This window comes from Anopheles gambiae, chromosome 3 (assembly GCF_943734735.2).
Source record: "Anopheles gambiae chromosome 3, idAnoGambNW_F1_1, whole genome shotgun sequence".
Classification (NCBI taxonomy): domain Eukaryota; kingdom Metazoa; phylum Arthropoda; class Insecta; order Diptera; family Culicidae; genus Anopheles; species Anopheles gambiae.
Window position 1 is genome coordinate 92,462,929 of NC_064602.1, and position 25,422 is coordinate 92,488,350.

General features: G+C 42.4%; 1 protein-coding gene across 1 annotated transcript in view; it reads right to left on the reverse strand.

Moving 5' to 3' along the window:
* LOC1280747 (neuroligin-4, X-linked) overlaps positions 1-25,422 on the reverse strand; it is a 154,399-nt gene that overhangs the window by 108,547 nt on the left and 20,430 nt on the right. Inside the window, exon 2 of the mRNA XM_061657115.1 lies at positions 24,456-24,526. The gene's annotated coding sequence lies outside the window, so the exon portion shown is untranslated. The remainder of the gene's footprint in view (positions 1-24,455; positions 24,527-25,422) is intronic.

Here is a 25,422-nt window from a genome sequence, read left to right on the forward strand (position 1 = left end):
TCTTTCCGAAAACCGATTTGTTCACCCATGCGGCACGGATCCCACGGGGCCGATCGCATCGCGAACGATTCGCTTTATCATAAAGCTATCAAACGAACAAGGGCTATTGATGTAAGCATTCCACCGGGAGCCATATGAGGCTCCACACTGGAGTTGTTTCGCCGAACAGAGCGGAAGCGAGCAGCAGCACTCAAACAGAACAACAACAAAAATCCTGGGAGCTCCTCAATTTCTTGATCAATCAAACTGGCGCTGAATAGAGGAAGTCGAATTGTTCCATTTCCGGTGCTGGTTGATTTCTTACCGCTTCTGATCCTGCTTTTCCCTCCTATCATTTAATCGCAATAAGCACCAAAAGGGCGAAATTAAGCCCATCATGGAAGAATAGGGGAAAATGGAAGTTTAATCTGCTGCAGGCAAATCTTCGTAATCAGCAAATCGTAAACCAAGGTTTTGTGAATAGAGTTGCTTGTTCTCTTCAGCAATGTTATACACAATTATGTTTTCTTCTCATGCATTTTACTTTAAAAGTTATAAAATCTCAAAAATAAAAGATTCTTCATTATCAAAAGCATTCAATTTATTCTTTATTGTTCTTACCATGAAACTCGCAGGATAGAATCAGTTCAATAAACTTCACAGGAACAACGCTCGAATCAATACGATCCTATTCATCCATACGTTCAGAGAATGAAATTAAGATTAGAAAACTTTACACCAGCAGCTCTTTGTTTACATTTTACACAGGAAACCAACTCCCCGTCTAGCCAGAATAACATCGCTTGCCATTTTTCAAAGCTGGTAGTTTCTATGTGAGCAGGATTTAAAATTAAAAGACATCCCCAAGGCGGTGCTCTTTGAATTCCCCAACAACTCCTTTCTCTTTTTTGTGAAATATTTAAACAAGCTGCCCGTTTGTTAAATATGTCAAACTCTCTTCCTTTATGAATCAGGCACGCGAAGGAAAGCCTGCTTGAGCAACAGGATCGAATACCTAGGAGGCATCGAAGCGAAATGAACGGAGCGAAATGTCCTGTGCCTTACGATGAAGTTTAAAGGAAGTAAGAGTTGCCTCGATAACCCTTGTTTCCTTCCACCGGCTTCGGTTTACTATTGTTCGCTTCTTCGCCTTTTGGTACAGCTGTCGGAAATATAAAACTTTTCTGCTCTCAAAACCACCAAGACACACCAAGGCATACATTGCCGTTCTCCTCCTGCATTTGACCGGCAATTTTTGCCCACAGGAAATCCTGGGCCCCCGATCTCACCTAGACACCCACTCGGTGGTATTGTTTTACCGAATGATTGCCGGGCACGGCCAGGCGGGACACGGGAACCGGAAACAGCGTGGGCAAGACGTGGTCATCATGCTGAAACGGACAACAATTGGCACGAACTCAATGGGGCAACGGGCGAGTATAGATCCATTTCGGATCGGTCTTCGTTTCTCTTCCCCCACACCAAACGTGGTAAGCAGCATCAAAGAGATGCTGACTGATCAAAGACGAAATCGAGAATGCCAAAATGCGCCATTGTGCGGAGTGAAGCTTTCATTTCACTGTCAGTTTCCGATTTCCGGCGCACAAGACTGGCGCGTGTGCTCGAACAAACACATAATCGATGGATCGATTAGGTTTCGCTCGAACCAAGACCTGCTGGATCGATTTTAATTCAATTTTTGGAGCATGGATTCACGGGGTTTTCGCACATTATCTTCCATCAAACGGTCGCTCGTGAGCTGAGCTGGTCCATTGCAAGCTCAATCGCTGAATGAACCCTCTAGTAAATGTATTTTCTACTAAACGTATTACCATTAGGTTTTATTATTTAATTTGGTTGTTATTTACTGTTTTGCAAGCCATCCAATAGCTTTCTAGTAAGAAAGTGACAGACCAACAAACGAATCAAGAGAATCGTACCTTGTGTCAAGGATTTTACTCTCATAGGAGATCTTACCACGTAATAGCAAATATCGTAACTGTCAATAGTGCAGGCTTTGAAAGAATGTGATTTTTGTTAATTAGGGCCTTATCTGGACAGTCCAAAACCACTTATTGTCTCAAGCGTCTTATTTATCCATTATTCTGGCTTTAAAAGCTAATGCTGACAAGCCATCTTGTTGTTAATTTGTGCCTCAGTACTTTATGAGCAGGGGAACGATCTAATTGGAGGACCTCAACTGCCCAGATTTTACCTTAGGTCCTTTATCTCAGGCCAGTGATATTAAGTGTCCAAGAAGATCTTTTTGTACGTCTCGAATTTTTCCATTTTTGTCTATCTTCCATAGATTTTAAATCTTCAAGGTCTCACCGCGTTATAACTGACTTCCAAAGCAATAATATTTAAGCGATTCAAAACTATTTGGAAATGAACGGTAAAACAATGGAATTTTATAATAATCGTCGAGACCCTGCATTAAAGCTATAATCCATATTTCCCCATTCCACCAGATCTGAAGCACAAGCAAAGAGTTTCTGTAACATGAAAAAACATAATAAAAAGTAGAACAATCATTAAAGTTCTTCATCATTTTGTCCAATCGTTACCTGAACCCTAATTCACGACGTCTAGAAAGCAAGTAGCGTTGATACAGAATCCAATTATTCAACCAACCCATTTAAACGCCTGACTAAGAACCCTCCCCAATGGAACCCCCTGCCCTCCACTCGACCTTCGCTACAATCGTAGCGCCAAATATGGCATGTAATTTGATAACGCTAAAATCATTCCACGTCTTTTTTCTTACCACCTCTGCTCATTTGCTAAATCACCGCTCCGACAGCCAAATCACCGATCCTCAGTCGCCCCAACCTCTTGCCTCTGTTGTGGTAAGTGTTTCTCGTGCCGTTTTTTGACAACACACAAACCCACAACCGAGTGAAACAAACGTAGGCTTATGATTCATATCGATCGTACTGCAGGTACAACAGCAACACCCCCAACGCCGCCGGCGGCGCCATTTCCACCCGAGCAATTCTCTGTTTTTGTGATTAATATTCTTCTTCTGCTGTAACGGCGCCCCTCAAAATGCTGCAGTAACGGGTCGAACGGCGAACGGGATGAAAACCTTTTGCCAGCGGTCTCGGGGTTTTCACTTTTTTGCACCCACCCGGTGCGCAGCAGAGTGAGAAAACTGGCCAAGCTTCTACGAATCGAAGCTCATCATAAATATTCATCAACATTGTGACCGGATTTTCCGTGGTTCGGGGCGGCCTTTCGCCCGTACGCAACGCTTATCGTTCGATCTGCCCGTTGTTGCCGTGGTTCGTGGCAACGTGGCTACAGAAAGCTTACCGTTTCCTTTCTCTTTTGCACTCTCTCTCTCTCTCTCTCTCTCTCTCTCTCTCTCTCTCTCTCTCTCTCTCTCTCTCTCTCTCTCAAGCCACCATGGCTGGGGCGCTCTGCACTGGCACGATCCGAAGCCGGGAGGATAAAACTTTGCTCCAAAGAATGACTAATTAAGCTTACCCCGCCAGGCGACACCACTTCAGGTGCGCTGTTTCGGGGTCGTCTAGGCGCCTAGGTGTGGAAATATCATATTTTCTGTACGTACGTCGCCCGAAAAAGGGCAACGGGAAAGGTGAAGCGGGAAATCTCATGCTCGAAGCGATTGGGCACGGAGCCGGAGATGATTTATGAAGCTTTTCCTTTCCGATGATGGATCAATGATGCGTGTTTGCGGGCGAGGATTGGAAATGCTGGACGCGCCGGAAGGTTTTGTTTTCCTAGTGGAGGAGCTTTAATGAAGAGTTGCCTACAGTCGAACGATAACAAACGAGTTTAAACGAGTAAACAGCAAAACAACACATTGAGACAGCAGCACATTCACGACTCAGATACTCAAATGCGAACAAAACCGTGGCTTAAAAGCTGTCTTTCATTATTTTCCATAATCCTTGCTTCATATTCGGTAGTACCACTACAGCGTTCCCGGCAATAATGAGGCAAGCGTTTTCGTGCTTTCATTCACAAACATTGCCAAAACGATCAGTTTGTGCGCTCTGCAGCGCTTGAACGAAAATTATGAGAGCATGGAGAAAGTTTTCCTTTTCTATTTATCACACGCTCGGGGGGAAGCAAGGAGTTGGAAACAATGGCATACTTTTCGCCCACCACCACCACCAACACCGACGATTCTGAGAAATGACAGTGCCTATAAAATAGATCCTAGACTTGCGTTTTCAATAGCCGGCAGAACTGGCCGGGGAACGACCGAGCGGGACGGTGGAAAGAATATCGCAACTTCTAGCTGAACAAATTCGTAAGCTTTAAGATGGAAAGATTATCGCCCCGAGGAACTTTTAATCCAGATTAATTTGCACTTAAACGGAGCAGAACACATTTCAATGTATGAATTTGGAGCCCAGCATTGGATTCCGGATAAAAGAGAAGCTAAAAGAGCACAGGTTAGTAGCATGATTCATAAAGTTTTGCACTTTTTATACGCAATAAAACTTTTTTAATTGGTATGTAACACTCCTCAAACTTCATTCACTATATTGCATGTATTTATTCAATTCACCTTTCCACAACTTTTCCTATTTATTGAAACATCTTCTGTGCTACGGATGCTTCCCTTGCAGTATTATTGCATCGAACCGCATTGCGGGTCATCCATCTGAGAAGAACTTGCTGCACTCAACCGGACCATCAAACTTCACCAGCATTTGTCGCAAAATCGTTCAGCTTAGGCAAGCTTAGCCAACGAGATTGATGGAATTTAAACGCTGCAAATGTACGTCTGTACGTCGTTCGGGCATTAGTTACCTGCAATGATCACCAATCATTCTGTCTTGACGATGCAGCAAAACAGTGCAGCTAATGGTACTGTAGCAAAATGGTAAAACAATGCTGTATCAATGATAGAAATGGTTGAAACCCGTTGACAATATTGCAAACACACGCTAATAAAATAATTTCTGTTCGAATTATGAGGCTAGAATTATTGCAAAAAGGTGTTTGATACAATTGAACATAGTCTTTTGACACGGCTCTTACAAATTCTTTCAAATATTATATAAAACATTTTCAAGAAACAAGATGCTGATTCTAGTATATTATCACACATTTTCCCAGACGGAGCAAAAACACCACTTTATCTAACTATAAACAATCCAACTACTAGCAATTAGAATGAGTATTATAATCTACTTCAGTATAGTTGCACAAGAGTATTACAAGACTGACTCTGTAGACATAAATGCTTGGTTTTTCCAGCAATACCTCCGCCCAGTAAAGTAAATGTAACCTAAAATGCAAAACCCAAACAATCAAGAGCATTTCCACGAAAAGCAGATACAAACACTCGCATTTTTAATCCCTCTCTTCCTTCAAACCATGCCAAGCGGGACATCTGGGAGCTATGTTTGAGATGAAAATTCCAACCCCGCCCTGTGCCGCGCTGCATATTGCGCTGGTTCCTTAAAATGTTAAATCGGATTCGGGAAAATCTCACTTCATGTATTCGTATCTATTGGAACATTGTTCTACGACAACAACGAGGAGGAGAAGAAAAAAACATCACCTTACCAACTTCCGGGTATGAAGCTAGCCTGGATGGTGGCTTTGTGACTCCCATTCTTTTCTCTTTTTTTTCGTCCCCAAAATTCCCGGAAGCGTCCTCGGCTCTGGCAAAAATGATGCAACACCCGGTGGTGACGCGTGATGGTACAATAACGGGTGACGCTTGCGTTACTGTTGACGTTAAAAAGTCATAACCGCTGCCCCGGAGCTAAGTGAATTTTTGTCATGAAATTTTAATTAAAATCGTGCCATATTTTCACTGGTATGCATGCAACAGAAACGTACAACGTAACGTCATAACAGCTTAATTTTTAACACATTTGAACAATGGTCTGGATGTGGGTTTAAATTTTAATTCTATAACATCAATTCCAAGAGCACAAGCTTTGTGCTTCTTTATCCCTTGAACTTGGACTATGGAGACTATGGACTTGGGAGCACTAAAGCGATTTGAAAAACTATTTCTAACAAGGCTAATTAGCATTCGGACGAAAACTTGAACAGTCTACTAGAAAACGAAGCTTTGACCTAACGATTCGTTGGAAAGAGGAAATCTGTTGGTTAACGATGGAAATTTAAACCAGCGCCATATTAAAGAGGTAACGCGGGTACCGAGAAGCCTCATCCGGAATACCGCAGCAAAACAACATTTTGCTGCTTTACTCATATTTCAGACGGTGAAAATTTGCTCCAATTATCCAGCGCCCGTATGAACCACTTTGAGCTTTTTACGTTGCACATTTGCAATCAAATCTCCGCACCTCTTTACCACCCCGGTTGAACGGAGCATAACAATTGCACTCATTATCAGCACCTAGGGGAGGGTTTGTAGGAAAAACAAGGGACGCACAGACGACATTCACATGTATGCGTTGGAGGTACCCCTCCAGTGTAAGTGTGTGTGTTTGTGTGCGAGATGGTTTCCTTCTTCATGCTAAAACTGTCCTCTGCAGCTTCCGTAAAGAAACCCCCAGCCCAAGATCTGAACCCAAAGCACTGGGCGGGAAGGGCCGCTTCTCAGCTGTCACCGACAAACGGAAGTTCCTGCAGCCATGTAATACTGTCCCAGCAGCAGCAGGCAACACTTGAAGGGTCACGGTTGGGAGCACGAAGCACAAAAGCATGCTGGCTGTGCACTCGCCTTACGCGATGGTAAAGATTCTACTACGTTTGTGTAATTAAAAGTTGTTCTCAGCTTGGGCTTCTAGGTTGCAGACTTTTTCTTTTCATGCTTGTGTACACGCTGGTCCTATTTACTGTTTTGCTTTGGCGCACTTGAGTCACATTCAGTCACTATTCAGGTCAGCCCGGTTGAGATGAAACGAGACCCACCGCTCATTTTTATTCCTTGACCTGCGCGAAAGCAGCGAGATGCCTTTCTGCTTACTGTTGACTGTGGCACTGTATACTGTTTATTTTGAACTTGAAGTCAGCCATGTGCAATGGTGCATTAACATAGGTGTTAATATTTGCAGCATCTTTTCCTCATATTCAAATATTAATGTTTTTTTTATTGTATAAACATCAAGATACCTCATGAACGTACTGTTTTCGATGAATATATGTTGAATTAAAATCTAAAACATTGCTTCTATAAATAAGTTATAATAATCATTTTAATAATTCAATAAACATTTGAAACGTTCTAAGTTAACAGCTGCACTCACAGTTCTATAGTGTACACTAGTTTGCAAGCGTATATGACAGCGATTCAATAAAACCTTTTAAACATGGGCCTATGATCAGCACTCACATTATTAAATGCCTTTCTCATTCATTCCGAGCACGTGTTTTGCCCCTTACAAAACAATACACAATTACCAGCTCACTCGCTCTCTGGTGAGATAGAAACTGGTTCAAAAATTTCATTTAGACAATGGTTGTCGAACCGCACATCTCTCGTGCCAATTATGCCAGACAATAGCATGTGCGATTCATGACGAGCCAGAAGTTGCATCCCCCGAAGAGAATGAAGAGTGTGTCCGGACAATGATCAGGAATTGCTTTCAATCAAATTTAATTTTCATTTGTGCTGTGTGTGTGTGTGTGTGTGTGTGTGTGTGTGTGTGTGTGTGTGTGTGTATGTTCTGACACGAATACTAAGTGATTGGTGCTTTCCTGTAGCCTAACGAGCCGGAATCCAATGGGAACATTAAGTGAACACTAATAGTAGCAGGTTATAAAGGAATACTTATCACTCAATAGAGGTGTAACGATTGGTTACATTCAATTGCATGATTGATACAATGTATCATCAGTATGAAATGTGTAATCATACCTTTTCTTTGAATTGTAAGCAATCAACACCACTTGATCGAATGAAGTATAATTATTAAATGATTGAAATACATTTATTATACAAATTACATACAATTGTCAATTGAGATATATATTTATGCCCTTCTTCAAACTTTAGCTGTTACCAAGCCATATTTTCATGCTCAATCTCATACATTCTTTTTTTATAGATATTCAATAACCTTCTACTATACTTCGAACAAGAAAATGTTTCCCCACAACAAAAACTTATTGATCACTACCATCAATACCCCAACCCAACTGAACATGGCGCTTCCGTTCGGGTGTTTTGTATTTTCCCCTACCTCCCGGAAGCACAGGTTGAAGCAATTCAATTAATTCTTCCATAAAATCCAATACCAAAGCGATAAATCTCGGGGCAAATTTAAAAACCACTCTGCCAAGATCACCTGGCACATGTGCGTCCGCTTTGCTGCAACTAATCGTTAGCAAACCACCCGCAGCATAAGACTACTTTTCCTCTATTTATCCATGCATCCATCCTCGTGTTCCTAGGAAGAGCTGGGTTCCAAGGTTTTTCCTCCCACATTTTCAAAGCAAAAGCGCCTCTTTGCAACCGACGACCACGCTAGATCGCGGACAGGGCAAAGAAGTGTGAAAGAGGTTTGCCGCTTTCTATTCTGTATTCCTTTTTTTGTCCCATTTTTATTTGTCTTCACAACGAACCGTTTTTCATACGGAGCGGAAGAACCACCAACGACCTACCGTACTTTATATATATCCCTCTCTCTCTCTCTCTCTCTCGCCAAGCCAGTGTATCGATTGCTGATACGCTCGGTAGTAGTATTTGCACAGCAATCGAATATAAAAACGACATGACGATGCCGCCAACCCCAAAACCCTAAAAAATGGAAGCCTCAAGCAGCCGAACCTATCGCAGAACATCATCAGAACAAACAAAATGTTCAGATTGTGATGCGAATTTTTCACTCCAGCTCCTTTCACTGGCACAAACACACACACCCATATCCATTTGTGGTCGATGCCTCTAGGCGAGAATCAAGCAACCCGGAAGCGGAAGTTCAAAGCCTATCGTCTCTTGTTGAGCCCACTCGATTTTGTGTATGTGTGTGTGTGTGTTTGTGTGGGTAGAAAATGTTGAGTGGGGTCTTTGCTCGCCTTGCTCTCTCACCGTATCGCATATCATCGATCCACTCATGCTTCTGCACCGACAGGAGGAAGGAAAAAAAGCTCAGCTCAGCCCTTCCCAGAAAACCAAGAGCATAGAACCAAAAATGTACGTGTACGTCGTTGGAGGCCATTCTGCAGGCCTCTGGCTGGCCATGCTTGCTATGATAGAAGCAAATAAAAATCTGATAGAAATTCATGAGTCGCTGTGTCGCTAGATTGCTATCGACCGTGGTCAAGCAAACTTTAGCGCAGATCGGACCATCTTTACCAGGAAATCATCTTCGAGATTTTGGAGCCTAAGGGAAAGAGGATCGGGGGCCGGTGGATCCCGGGTTTAAAAATAGATCGTGGATAGAAAGGTAGTGTTCGGTGGTGGTTTTATTCTTCGCTTGTTTGCATAGATATTGGACGCTAAGCTTGGCTAGCGTATGAATGCTGTTCTGATTGCAGCTTTGCTTTCTATTTTTAACACTCTACATCAGCGGTCGGCAAACTTTTGATCCAAAGTATCAAATTTACTTAATGATCAAGAGCCGCGGGCCAGGAGGAGCACATTTTTTGCACATACATGTTTACATTATACAATTTTAGAAACAAAACGTTTGCTGTTTGATTCATATTAAGCAATGCAAAGTGGTTATAATATATGCTTTGTGTGATTATATCATCCAAGCAAGGTTCAAAGGCTCAAGGGTTTCAAGGCTACTAAATAACTCTGATTAAATTTAATTGATTAATTTAAAGATGATCGTTAATGATCGGCAAGATAGCTACAGATACAAGTCTGCAAAACATGTTGGCAATATTCTGGGGATGGAACAAATTTTACAAATTTACGTAAAAGATTTTCAAAATCAGGCAAATCTTTTCGCGGGCTAGATTTAATGTTCCGGCAGACTGCATTAGGCCCGCGGATCAGACTTTGCCGACCGCTGCTCTACATAATGCTTGGACTACACTGCATGATCACCGAGAATAGAAAAGAAATTCAACAATTGCACGAATTGTTTGAATAATCTCAACTTGTAAGCAAGATTACTGAAATAATTTAGTGTTTTAAATAAATAATTTAAATGAATTAAAATATTCATATAATATTATTACTGATCATTGCTTTTACTTAATTCTAGGTATGTTTTAAACATGCTATTACATCTTTTAAAAGAATGTAATTTTTGGCTTTTCTAAACTTAATGTTCTTAAAAATAATAATGTATCAAATTTCTAATTTTCTCTTCATTGTCCTAATTTATTTATTTGGCTTCACTGTCTTAGTCATTTGTCACCTTTGTTTTCAACAAAATACATCTGAGAATATTTCATAATTGCTAAATGTGACAAATGTATTTAAACTATTTACTATAAATCGCTTATAATTTTGTCGGTTTCATATATTCGCATCATATTTTTACCCATCAGAGAAAAATCCTTTAAAACAATATTTTCAACTGCCCAGCCGATTATTATATCGCCAAAGACGGATACCAATACACTCACAGCTTGTGTGGCTCATCACGCCACTAATTGGATATTCAAGGCAGCAGCCTTAATCCACGACCACGTCACACCGACACGCCACGAGCATGCTCGCTTTTCCCACGCGTAGAGCAACCTTTTCTCTCATTTTCGGTCCATTGTTTTCATTGATGTTCAAATTAATTACTTAAACTAGTGGGCCACACACTTCACCACAGAATCCAAAACGAGCCAATGGAATGGGAGAGTGAAAAAAAAACCCCGTTCTAAGTAATTGCCACCAGCCACAACGGGGTGTGCCACTTGCTCTACCGGATCCAATCTTCTCGGAGCGGGAAGGCAGAAAGTAGCGAAAAGCAACGGCAACAGCAAAGCAAAAACCCCATCAGCACCGCCAAACAAACGATGGCAAAGCATAATCCTTCAAAACCAAAACCCACCGCCACCCTGCTCGTGCACACCCGGTAATGAATGGGTTGCAACATAATCCACAATCATCGTTCGCCGGCGTGGTCGAGAAACATCGGCGAGAAACAAGTGGGAAAAGAAAGCACACGATCCACCCACCGGCTAACATGCATACACAACACCACGGCACACGATGTCGACTGACACCAAACAACAACGTTTCATAATCATTATGTTTCCTCGCAGTACGTACCCCGCTTCTGGCCCCTCCCAGTGGGAGCCAAACGCGGAGGCCGAAGGTTATGCGGGTTGCTGCCGTTCGCTTCGATGATTCGTTTTCATTTATCGTCTTGTTTATCTCGTTTTCGGGACGCCATTTTCCCCGGTGAACAATAACACGCCCGAGGAACAACAACTATAATTCAAACCGGTGGGCTGCGTGTTGCTTGGCCGTGCGGACAGCGGAATGGCTGGCTGTGTGAGGGCTGGCTGTGTGCTTGCCGTACGAGCCATCTTTTATCCATCGTAGGATTTTTCTACTCAAACCGAACCGTATCTGCCTTTTCCCTTTCGCTTCCCTTTTTGGAAATAGAGGATGCTCTTACGAGCTTATTCTGTTCGGTTCTTCGCTTTTTGTTACTTGCTTTATTTGCACTGTTCTGTTAAACCGTCACGACAAACTGAAGGTGCTTTATTATATGTGTCTTCGTGATCGCCTTGCCGTACACACACACCCACCAGCACAGTTTGTAACATTGCAAACACCGAACGAGAACATTTGTTAGCGAGCCGGTAAGCTCGATGACGACGACGACGACGACGACGACGGCAAACGGTGACAAAATGCCACTTTTAAGCCCACGTCGCGGACGTCGCACCGTATGTGACAAGCATCTCATATAATGATTTTCCCCGGTGGCCCGTGTTTGGCCAGGCGCGTGGTTAACACGCTAGTAAATGAGGCATTGCCGTTGGTGGGCAGAGAGTGGAGCCGGCCATCACACCCGATGGTCTGATCTGTTCCCGTCGAGCGGCATCAATGTTGGGTGTACAGCCGCTGGGCGAGCGTGCCAGGAAGGAAAACACCTTCACGTGGTTCCTTTTCGCTTGTTTGTGCCTTACATGGGGCCACCCCCATCCCTGCCGGCGCTAGACCCAGTACGAGGTGTAAATGGATGTTTTTGACGAGGATTAGGAAGGCGCATGTTGGCAAGCATCCACTCGCACTTCGTCATGGTGTCACGTGGATTGAAGTGCAATCGATTTTTTACACTCTTATACCGCACGGTCTCCCGGGTGATGGATGAGACAAAAAGCTATTGTAAAAAAGGGGGTGACACATTCGAAGACAAAACCCCTTGTTTGTATGAGCGTGAAAACTGAACTCAAGTGTGACCAAAACAACAAGGGGTTTATGTAGAAAAAAATAATAAATATCTTACATTGTATTGAAACCAGAAAAAAATATACTAAAAACAGGTTTCTTCTCATTTTCTCACTAAAAACAATGATTTCTTTTCATTTTAATGGATAGCTTATCCCTATTTAGATAAAAGAAAATTAATTACTCATTTTAATAAAATAATTTCAAATTGAAAGGTGCTGCATTGTAAATAAACATAATAATAATACCAACAATAATAATAATACAAATAATGAAAATGATAATATTAATAATAATAATAATTACAAATGGTTGGTAGTCTGTTTTGCAAAATGACACGCCATACAAAGACTTTGAAAAGGCCTTTTAAAGCTACTTGAACCATTAGTGTGCTATAAGCAATCATATGAGCGAATGTAAAAGTATTGCATTGCAATTGTGTGCAGAAAAAATCCGATGTAGTGTAAATCGAATTAAAAATATACAAATTGGATCGGATTCATGATACCAGTTGGATTCATGATACCAATAAACTTCACAAGTAAAATGAAATTCCACTTCTCAAGTTGTTGGTGCATCCTTTCATGGTCGTAAATTAATCAATTATAATGGTCAGAATTTTCGCTGTCAGTCATTGAAATGTTCATGTCAGTTTTATTCATTTGTATTTCATTTTCATGTGAAATGATTTCCACCACCTGCAATCATCAAATTCTCATTAATTTAAAATAAAACATACAAGTTTGATTATCAAATATGAGTAAAAATCATGAAAAACAAGAGTATTCTCATTTTAAAAGAAATAATCAATAAAGATTTCTCGCTTCAACCACTTCTGCAGTAGAACAATATGACATGGAACGAAACATGTATGCATTAATTATAACTGAATGTTGAAATAATATTTCGAAAGCAAACCGCTCTGCAGTAATCGTTCGCTTGTCGTGATAACATACACACACATACAACCAAACTTAAGTAACTTAAACTCCAGTGTGCCGATCGCACCGTCAGCGTACGTGCGTGATAAGCATCAAATCCATCACACCGTCCTCGTCGCACACACTAATCCAATCGACCTGCAGTGGGCCTACAAAGCTGGCAGAGCGAAAATTTGTCTTAATGTATTTTTCAAAAAAGCAAGACCATGTATCAACGACCCAGAATGAACCAACTCCTCCACCACGTGCCGGGTTTGCTTCAACAACACACCAGCGCATGCCGTGCCACAAATAAACCCAAAACGTGACGTGCAGAATTCACGCTTCTTTTAATCTTGCCGGCTCGTCTGGCTACAAATGGTGCCCGGCCAGTGGCCCCTGCGAAGCCATTTGTGTGCGCAGCCCACCCCAGAACATGGTGGTCGTTCGGCGCGTCCGTAGAAGGACTTTCCCTTTTCGGCAAAAAGCTTTTACCCGTGACCCATTCGCAAAAGCGAAAGCTGGGGGGGAAGGGCCCATCGTCCAAACAGCGGGCTGTCGATGGCTCGCGTTTTCGCTCGGTTGTAAAACGAAGGTCAGCTGGGTTCTCCATTTTTTTCGTGCTGCATTGTGCCACTTTTGAAGCTACGAACCACTGCGGGATGTAATTATAAATCATGTCAACCTACACACCTGGGCAGTTTTTTTCATTTCTGTTCTCTTTTGAAGGTGAATGTTTGCTTTATTGTTTCCCCTTGCAAAGCCGCAGGACGACTCGCACCGCTTCCTTCCTAGCTGTCAATATTGCGTTATTTCCTCACGCACTGTAAACGACACACACACACACACATAGAGCAAACGCACGTCGGTGGCTGGACACAGGAGGTCGAATTTTAATGGCACTGTTTTATTCATGGCCCCGCTTTGGCTGGCTAACTTTTTTGCGTTTCATGTTAGCTGCTGCCCGGCGAAAGATGAATCTGTGGGCGGAGGGAGGCAGTTTTGCTTTCACTCGACGAGCATTTTCCAAACAGTAACGATAAAGTTTGATAATGGAGTCAGGTAAACAGTGGTTGGATTTGAAAAGCGGTTAAACCTGTGTAGGCAGTGTATTTAAACCCCAAGAATAATGTGATCAACGATGCGCCTACCTACACTCGTTTAGTTTGATTACATTTGCTTACTTTATAAAATGGTTTGCTTGCGCAGTTGGTAAAAAATCAATAAAATATAGCTAATGCTAATGGATTTATCTTATTTTAGATTAATCCTTGTTTAAAAGATTGGCTTATCGTTTTCCTCCAATCAAAGTTTATAGAAAACCTTATATTTTTCAACTTATCTATGCATTTGAGTTGGATTTAAACTTTAATGTTGAGGTGGTCAAAGAATTCCTGTAATATTTACACGGTTTTCCAGAAGTGCTCATTGCTGTGGGACACCTAATTGACTCTTTCTTACGTGATATCAACTTAATGTAATGGGAAATGGACTCTATGGCATCCTTGTTGGACAAATCTAACAGGAATTTCCTAGAGTCCTATCCGAAAAGGATGGCGTATTTTTCAATTTACATCATATAAAGTTCCCATAAGAAGGAGTCCAGGAAGTGTCCCACAACTATGAAAACCCCGGGAAAACTCTATTTAATCATAAGTTACTTACAATAAAAACAAATAATCTTATTTAGTTATCTTATTTTAGTTTTATACTATATATTGAAGCTAAGGCCCCCACATAACTTATTCTCATATTTGCTTTTGGATCGACAAAAAAAGCTAGTCATAAACGAGGCGCACAACGGTACGATGTCTCATGCCATCTGTTTCAGTAAAAATACTTGTCAAGTATTCTCTTTTAATTTCTTGTAAAAAAAAGATTTTACACAACACGCTCCACAAAACAGGGTAAAAAATAATCCATTCAAAGACGATGACGATTAAGTTGGCGTAAGTCTATTTTAATGGATATTTTCCACACCCAACCCGGCATGTAACAAAGCACATCTTCAAACATGAAACACAACTCAACCGCCGAGCCACCGTAGGCAGGCTTCCAATATAATCACATAAATCAAAGCAAAACGCAATCGGAATCTGACGGCAAAGGAACGAGCCGTAACCAACCAACCAACCGGTCCGCCCCGACAGGCACGCTTCGCTCCGTTTTCCCCCGAGGGAGGAGGGTGAGTTGAGAAGAAAGGGAGTCGAAAAAATACACCAATACAGCAAATAACTTAAGAAAGAGGATTACCTTCGAGCCTGATTTGAGCATTTCGGTGTCCTCCGTTGTTGGCATTTCCTGTCACCCTTCGTTCCCGTTTGTACCCCACACCTCGACCCTTTTGCTTTGTACCTAGGCGGTTACTTAGTCCTTAGTATACTATTTCAAGCAAGCAACCACAGAAGAAGAAAAAAAAACGACCCGCGTGATCAATGCTATTGGAACCGTGGAACAGTGGTACATTGTTGTCTCGTTGCATGTGAAGTGGAGCCCACCAAAAAAAAGCTGCTACAGCAACAACAACAACAAGCAACAACAACGAACAGTTCCCATTACATCGGATCGGGGAGCAAAAACAAAAAAAAATGAAATGAAAGCAGTAGCAGCGCCCCGATTCGCTCCGCTCCATTTAGCCCCGGTGTTCGCTTTCATTTCGCACTCTCGAGACATGGGCAACTGTTGGATCGTGTGGCAAATTAATTGGAAGCCATGTTACCACCTCTAGCGGCCGCCATGCATTTCTGCGTGTGTTCGCCCGCAAAGATCGTGCACGGTGTGATTAACTTGACGAAGGGTTTGCTAACCGCCGGCACTGCTAGGAAACTGCTACTCGGATCGGCGGGGTGGGTGCGAGGCGCAAAACGAGATGAAAATCTGCTTAATCCTTTCATCCGCGGTCCGGCACACGGTCCAGCACCCGACAGTGGTCAGCGATGAGAGAAAATGATTAATTAGCTGTGGCGTAAAGTCAAGCGATACGTTTACGCATTTATCAAGCAGGGAAATAGAGATGTAACGCAAAACGGGAGACCATGTCCGACCGGCTGATTGTTTGATGTTGTTGCGATTTTAATTAGAATCATGTTGCATTGCTTTGTGGGTTTCGTTTTGTGTTAGATTATAAGCTATTTTATACAGATTTTAATTGTACTTTGTTGAACGGCTTACAAATTGTTGAAGCTTCGAATGTTGCCTACGAGTGTTTGACTCGGAAAATCAATCAAAACGTCCTTTGTTTTAATTTCGAATAAAAGACTCTTACATTGTTTGCAAAAAAGCATCTTCGTAGAATCGGATTCCTAGTGAACAATTCAGATAAATTGTTAAGTTCTTTTGAAATTGTTTAATTGGGTTTTTGATAGTTCTCATATTCTCGCATTTCTTTTTAATTTTAAATTCGTTGAACCTTGTTTCGTTGATTTTTTGCAAACTTCATGAGATCGTCAATCGTTCTATATTTCCTTTTATAAGATTCTTGCAATATGCGGATGACGTTAAAGTTTTTCTTCCTATATCTTCTAAAGCGTATTATCTTGTCCTTCAATGCTGGCTCTGTAAATTCTCTTCATGGTGTGCTTCTAACAGTTCTGTGTCCTGAAAAATGTTCTGCCTTGCCTTTTTTCCGAACCACTACATGTATATCACACGTTTCTAGACCCTGTGATGCCCCTATTCCCCATGTATCTTTGTCTAAAGATCTTGGTGTATTATTTGATCCGAGTCTCTCTTTCAAAGAGCATCAAAAAGTCATCAATCAGGCCAACAACTGGTTATTTGGTTATATTAGTCGTTGCCTTAAGTCCCTTTATTATTGCTGGGTCCGTCCGTGATATATTCCTATATCATCTGGTCTCCTGTCCAAGTATCTCTGCTCCAAAGGATTGAGAGGATCCAGAGACGATTTACAAAGATTGTATTTCGTAGGTCACTGAGTCATCAGTCTATTCCCTTTTCTTCGTATGACGATAGATGCGCTCTGTCATGCCTATCTTGGAACACTGCTTCTCGGTCTCTCAGGCTCCTTTCGCGGCTGGCCTGTTGCTTCATACGATCGAGGCTCCTTCCCTTCTGTCTCCTGTACATTGTTATGCTCCTTGTCGCACCTCAAGTTATCGTTTTCGTCTTCACATACCTATATGTCGTATACGTTTTGTTCGCAATGAGCCATTATTAAGAGCTATTTCGTCTTTCAATAGTGCCTCAGATCTGTTCGAATTCAACCTATCACTTCCCGTCAACCGATCCCTTCTTCGCTCCTTTTTCATATCATAATCTTCTTCCTCCTATTTTCCGTCCTTTTCTTAATCCCTAATTATTGTACGCTTTATTTAGTAAGCACTAATGCTGTACCCCTACGTTACCGAGCAATTAAAAAAGAGAATTATCGAATAAATGATATCCTTTTTGTAGTCTCACACTTGTACCTTTCATTTCAACTGTTAAGCGTGCATATTCCAACCATCCAATAACATAACAATCTCTCCAATCTCCAATAACATAGATTTTTGTTTTCAATTGCTACTTGTTTTAAATTTACAATGCTGTTCATTTCCTAAATCACGTGCAATCTTATCAGTGCTCTCATGGAATGCAAACTAGCAGTTGCGAAATCTTTTCTCCCATCCCAATTCCCAATGCTCTGCAACAGCTGGATCCCAAGCATCCCGAAATGCGTCCCACGCCAAAGCGGCTCTGTCGTTCCAGCTGTGCGCGGCCGGAAGAACGTTGCAAAATCAACCATTCATCAAATTCCGCCTTTCTTCATCTTATTCACCTGAGCTGCTTCTACCACCTGCCACCTGTGCACCAGTGCGAACAACTCGCTACGCTACGCCATCAGCTCGAGCTCTAATCCGACTAAGCAGAACGATATCCGGTGAACGCACCTCGCTTCCATCCAGCCCATCATGCGCAACACAAGCATCAAAGCTAACAAACCTTCCCCGCCCACAATCCGGAAACGAGGAAACAAAGCACGACAAGCAGGAACCGGGGAAAAGAGGTGAAAAAATCATTCCTCTAGAACTACCGGTTCCACCGGAAAAGCCGAGCAAGCGTACTAAATCCCGCACCGAACACGGAGCACGGCATGATGGTGCACGTTCGATCCGGTCGGAACAATGCGTCGCATCAAGTGTGTTGCAAGGCGATAAGATATTACAACACTGATCGGGAGGAAGTGCAGCAGTGTGGTGGCAGTAGTAGCAGTCGCAGCGCTGCAAGCACAGTCAGGTGGGACAAATCAAATGACAAGTATTCTTTGAAGCGAGAAAAGCGAGAGAGTGAGAGAAAGAGGGACACAGAAAAAAGTGTGTTACCAGAGCCGGCTCGGTCCGGCACCGTCTGATCGTACACGCTTTGCTAGAGAAGTTTCCGGTTCGCTTCCATTTCCATTTCCAGCTGACAGAGTGACTGGTAACCCCCAGCATCCACCCTTCCCACGGTCGTCTAGCCCATGCTGGAAAGTTGAACCACGTGCAAGGAATTTGTAAGTTTTTCACGCTTCTTTTGTTAGTATATTTTAGTCGGTTGGTGCCTTTTTCTCCTCGGTCGGTGATTGGATTGTTGTTGTGCTTCTGTTGTTCTCCCGTTGCTCTCTGTTAACACTGGCAGGTAAATTGCACAGCAAGTCATATTGAATATCTTGAATACTCCGTTTCCCCTTTCCCCATCAATGGGGCGATAAACATCGGAGGCCGAATCCAAGTGCCGGTGGGGAGAAGTCACAACGACAACCGATTGTCGTAGCTCAGATTGCTTTAGCTTGATCGACCCCTTCTACCCAGTGCACATGCATGGCTGTATGTAAGATTGAAGCAACTTTTTCGCTGCCCTTCCCTTATGTTTACTTGCGGGTTCTTCGAAGAAACTTTCCTTTTCGCCCGAGTTGCTGAGTCCACTTGCCAAGTTCCCAGAAGGGGGCTTAGCACCGTTGGCAGCTGCTTCAAGTGGAATCGATTTATTTACACTTGTACAAATATTCACACCCTTGCCTGCTGCTGTGCTCGTGTTTGTGTCCCTGCGATTGTCTTCGCCATTCCCTCTGTGCCCTATTGCTGCCAACGCCCCTTCTTGTCAGGGGGCGACAACACAATCGTGACACGTGATGCGTGACTATCACCATTCACCGTGATGGCAAGTGTGTTACGACGAGCGTACGATCCTCCTGTTTGAATGACTCAACTGCTCAAAGTGTCATTTCAAGTAAGAAAAAGCTTCCCTTTTTGGTGTGGAGTGTTTTAGAAACGGCAGGGGAGACCAGACCGTGTCACCGGAGAAGCATTATCGGCTTCAACAACTTTTCGCTTCCAGATTTGCTGCTGACATGAGCTCTTCAGTGCGCACCCGTTTCAATGGTGCCGAAGAGACGAATGTGGTGTGGAATCGCTCGTTTCACTTGTTGTTTCATTCCCTTGGAAATGAAACCATCCCATTTCGCCACTTTGCTAAACGGGTAATGGTTCTGAAAATCGACCACTTCAAGGTGAACGAAAAGGCGTAACGTTGCTCAAGCAAAACGAACAAAAAAACTCATAACATGCACAGGTGGCTATGCTTCAAAACCGCAAGCTCGCGATCAGTTTTGCAGCGAAGGCAGAGCCATAGGCTCTTTCTTTTGCAATCGATATCGGGCTGAAGGGTGATGTAGTGGACCTTGTTGAATGTAGCTACAGGCATCCGTTTTCCACCATTTCCTCTAGCATCTACCATTTTATCAATGATCGCTGCAAGCCACCATCCATCACGGGCGTGATACGTGCGTTAGTGATTGATGAGCACGGTCCGGTCTCGTTTGGCTCTACCGCTCCGGTGTTCCATCTTAACGTCAGCCACATTAATTAGGTAGAATGGTTTAGATGGCAAGAGAAGGAGTGAGTAGATTGATTTCAACACATCTGTGCGGTATCTTTGGACGGGTGCGTTTGATCAAACGCTCTTTAATTAGGTAATTCAGGTTACACGGATGAAGACGAGACGCCAGAGAGGAACTGCTTGCCCATCTTTAATGAGCTTTTTTCGATATTAATTACAAAAAATAATCACTTGTTTTCTTTTTCTAGCCAGTAAGCTGAAATTTCAGCTTGTTACTGGAACAATATTCATCATCCGGGTTGTATCCAGTTGACAATTACGTTCCATCCACATTGAATATTAGCAATTGTGTGCATTCTAAAATCGTTTTGTTAGTGAGATTTTGACAGCCGCCAGCTGTTAAACGCCTTACAAAAAAGCTTACTAGTATCGGAAAACCTCCCAATAATTGAAAGCTGAATCCATCCCTTGATAAATGTAACTATTTAATAACTGTTTACCATGTAAACTTTATTTAGGTGTTGGAATCATTTTATTCCTAAGCGGCTCAATTCAAGAGCTAATGTGGTTGTTTAATTAATCAAGTTGCGATTATTTTTCAATTGCACATAAATCAAATCATCGATTTTTAATTAATTAAATAAGTTCGAGTTTTGTCCTTGCGCTTATAAAATAACATCAATCTTAAGGCCATCAAACTCTTCCATTCGTATTTGCCTCCATTCGTGACAAGCTGCCATTTGCACGTTACTGGAATTAATAAACATTCAACAATCTAATTTTACTCCAACTACCACCACTTTGATCTTCAAACGCATCAGCAACAAAACTTCAAACGGTTCATCAAACACGGGAACTCTGCCACGACAAACAACTGTACAAAACTTGTCCCTTCCGGGAGCCGCACCGAGCGTCGAACTAAACTTGCTCCGCCTCCATTTCCGTAGGCTGTGTATTGAGGCGTACATTAGTTACAGAATGTACAGAAAATCAATTAAACTTTTCGTAGCATCTGCATGTATGGGACGGACCCTTGCCAAACCCACCTGCACAAGCACTGACGGCCAAATGACGAACAATGGCTGCTGCTGCTGCTGTTTGATCCCATTGTCGTGGTACGCCCTCGAAACTCGCTGGACAGTGTATTGTTTTAATGAGACAACTTTTAACGCTCTACAGCGGCAATAACAGCAAAAGACAAATGAAGGGAGCTAGTTGGAGCAATGTGCAGCGAGTAGCAGCAAATGTTCAAACTTTACTGGTTATGTTCACGCAGCCGCCCGGTGCAGTGTCGGGCGTGTTTTGCATCGTTTTGTAGGAAGTTTTTGTGATTTCTTCACTTGCCGATGGTCTTTTCATTGAGAATGGATACATTCAAATTATGTTTGTATACAGCCACGCAGGTAATAACAAACAGTTTGTGGAAATTACTGTGGAAAGAAAACAAAAAACTTGACAGCATCATCAATTATGTTCTTTTCCTTAATTTATAGACTTGCTACCGTATTTTACATCATTAAAGGATACTCAGTGCATTCTGCTTTTACTCGTATTCCTTCTTTTGCATAAGCCTCATGTAGTTAGCTAAGCTCTCCTGGATGTTCGGTCACTGAATGCATCTTTCCATTGAAAATCAAACTATAATGTACATTGTACCTCAAATCTCTATCAATGTCTGCAATTGAATATTAAAGTAATAAAGACTTTTTAAAGCAGTATAGATTGAAGCCGTTCTGGTGGTACAGTCGTCAACTCGTACGACTTAACAAGCATGCCCGTCATGGGTTCAAGCCCGAAATGAACCGTGCCGCATACGTACGACTGACTATCCTGCTATGGAGTGAATCAATAAGTCTCTGAAAGCCAAGCCCACAAGTAGTAGGTACAGGCAAGCCTTGATCGACAACAGTTGTTGTGCAAAAGAAAGAGAAGAAGAAAAATAGATTAAAGCTTAAAGAAACAAGAATCAAGAATTCAGAGAAGTTACAGACCAAACACAATTAAGCCGACATGATAATAAGACACAATTAAAGAATGGATCGTTGTACCCAAACGGCATCCGAATGTCAGTAAATGATGCATGACTCCTGCAGCACACTGCCGGCGGGTAGGATAAGAATTAATAGGAAGGTCGAACCAGATAAAGTTTCTCCTGAATTTGCAAAGAGCATTTGGAGCCGTATACTTTTTTCTCGATTTGTAACTAAAGAGAGACAAATCTGGAAGAAACGTTTTGATATTGAATATAACTGTTTTGCCTTTTGGCTCTTTTTTGTTACGCTAGCAAACCTGTTCCATTTACATTTCCATTAGAATCACATTTATCAATAATTTGATTCAAACAAAATAAATACATTGCACATTTTCATTCCTAAGACAGAAAGGCAAATGACATGCTTAAAGTCTTGAGAAAAATAAACTAATAACAACTTGGTATCCTTAAACGCCTCCTATCCTGTCCAGATCATCCCATTTTGCAATAGCTGTTATTCAATGAATGTCACCGTATGTCATAGTATCATTAAAATCAATAACCACCTTGGCTTGGTGTCCGAGTGACCTCCTCACATTTGTCCACCTTACCACACCGAACACCCCAAAAACTTGAATTTATAATCTCTCCAAACCTGGTGGACCACAGACGCTGGACACAATCTGTACCTGTGTTGATGTACAGCACTGCTGCTTCTGTTAACTGTTTTCAACAGGTAGTGCACCGAGGCTGCCCGAAACCCCTTTTGGAAGCTCATACATTACCTCGCTTATCTTGCTACTGCCGCTCTAACTCTTCATAAACACGTAAACAACAAACAGAAGCCACACAGCCACGGCTGTGGAACGATATCGAACGTTTCCTTTACCTTCCCACCTTCCCTTTTGCTCCCTGGTCTAATCGAATAAGACAGCGCACCGAAGTGCACTAAGGCTGGCGTATGTTTGTGCACACAAACACACACACAAACACACACACTGTATATTTCCTTCCCTAAAATGTAAATTTACCACCATAAAGCATGCTTCCGTACGCCCGCAAACATACATTTCCGCTTCCTGGTGTTGGTCGTTCCGGTTACGCCACGTACTAGACCACGGGATCAACTGCCAAACCTCAACCCCCTTGGGGCAAGAGTCAGGAAGGTGGAAGCGTAACGCGGGGAACAAAGTTTTTTTCCCCTCTTCCGAGCGATACATCCTTCCATCGCATCGGGTCGGCAGCCCCGATTGTGCAGTGATTCAGCACGGCAGCGTAACAACATGACAAGGGCATTACAACCCACGGCCCATGGTCGCCGCTGGAGCCTGTCAGCTGCAGCCCGGAACTTGCACTTATTGTCCACCTTCAGAGATGTCGGTTGGGATGGGAAATCATAAAAAAAGCGCTTTTGGCACTACAGTCCAACTACACGAGAGAAGAGAAGAGAGAGAAGAGAGTTAGAAGAGAAAAAAAACGACTTGCAAATGTCCGACCCCTGGGCTGGAAAAGTGGGAAGCCCACCGGTCAATGGGGCGACCGAGCAATGGCCACCGTTTGCGAAACGTCAAGTCACGGTGAACTTGCCGGCTTATGACGCGCTTGTTTTGCTGCTTGTTCACCGTTCAGTGGAAGCTGCAACATGTTTACGGCTCCCCGTGTGCTGGCAGCGATGGCGATGGTGTCAAACTTTCTTGTGCAGTTTTTGTACAAGCGTTTGCGTGTGTGCCTTGACTCAACATGGGAAAAAAAAGCTGCTTTTCAAACTGTCACTGACCTGAAGAAGTACGCTGCACGTGGTGTGTACCTCGGGTACCGTTTTGCGCTACCATCGAGTAAGACGCTACCGGCGAACGAACCAAGTCAACGGCCTGGCGGCCGGGCTGATTAAGCATTTATGCTAATTAATTAGTTTCACCTTAATTCTTGTTTACTGCTAATACGCAAAGTCTGCCCCTTCATCGCGTTGTTAGTGACCTTGCGGAGCGAACGCAGTAACAAAAGCGAGGCAACATATTATACTCGAACAGCAGCAACCTGGTACCACCGACCAATCAGTGTCGGCCCTTGTTCACCGGAACAACTTTACGACCTGCCCACACGGGAACGGGCTGGCCAACTATAATCACATCCGGTGGCAGCGCTGGTAAAAACGCACGGAAGAAGCTATTAATTCCAATTATTTACAACTCAACCGAACGGGATAATGTGCGGCCTGATGTGAACGAGGCCCGGTCAACGGGCCGCACCCAATCAACCGAGCTTCGTTGGTTTCACCCCAAGCGCCCGGACGCACAGCCTGCCAGTACGATTACGCTTTGATTGAACCGTTTGATTTTAGCATCACTCTACTCCCTTTTTTCTCTCCATCTCTCTCTCTTTTCTCCCACTCATATGTCAAGTGTTTGCCGTTTAATTTATCTCATCAATGAACGTTTACCGCAGCTCTCATTTTTTGTTGGTACCATCACATCCCATCAAATTGGGCCCATTTTCTGTGGCTTACCTGTTATGTTTCCTCTTTTCTGTGCTTGACTAAATGGCCACGGCCAGGGGAGAAAATTACAGCTGTTCTGGCTGCAAAAAAGAACGGATAAAATTCATCGTTAGTAAATTTGAAGAGTTGATTGAAAGGAAAATACTTCAAAGTGGAATAGTTTTCTACTTGAATAACAATTTTAGCTATTTTTTCTGATTGTAAGCAATTACTACTACTATCAAATGTATATTATTTTGCCTTTGGGCTTACACATTGATTTCATAATCAGTATAAGTTTTCCAAAAGCCAAAATTTTCTCGAGTTAAACTATTATCGTTGATTGAGCAATGTTATTTTCTGAATATTTCTGACCAGTTTTTGAAATTTATAGGGCAACATTAATTAAATTTATATTTATATTTTATATCTATCTCAATTTTATACCTTTCTCTTGTTAAGTCGAACATGGTGGACAAGTATACACAAATAAATAAATATATTAATGTAAAGTTTAGGGGATTTTGTTACAGAGCCAAAGTGTTCACTATCACAACATATTTTTATAAAACAATATAAAATAACATTTATTTATTTGCTTCTATTCCCCTAATTTTGTCCATCTAATCTTTGATTCTCTTAACTGTATCGAAATTGCTCAGCATCAGAAATATTTCCCCATACCACCCTACAATTACAAAGCCCTCAGAGGATTAAAACAAACATTTCTCTTCAAAGTATGAATTAATTTGAACCATTTCAACGAGCCTTCGAATGTTTGCATATTTTTATTCACATAGCGCAACTTAGATAATTCAGCAATGTTACAAACCCAGCGAAAGTTACGCACCCTTGTTATCACGGCAATGCGCCACTAACAAGCCCCATTGATGCAACAAAATTGAAACTTAATGGGGAAAAACTGCCACTTTTCACGTTTCCAATTGGTACATCCCTTTCTTCCTACCTACCAACCCATACTTGCCTCCTGATGACC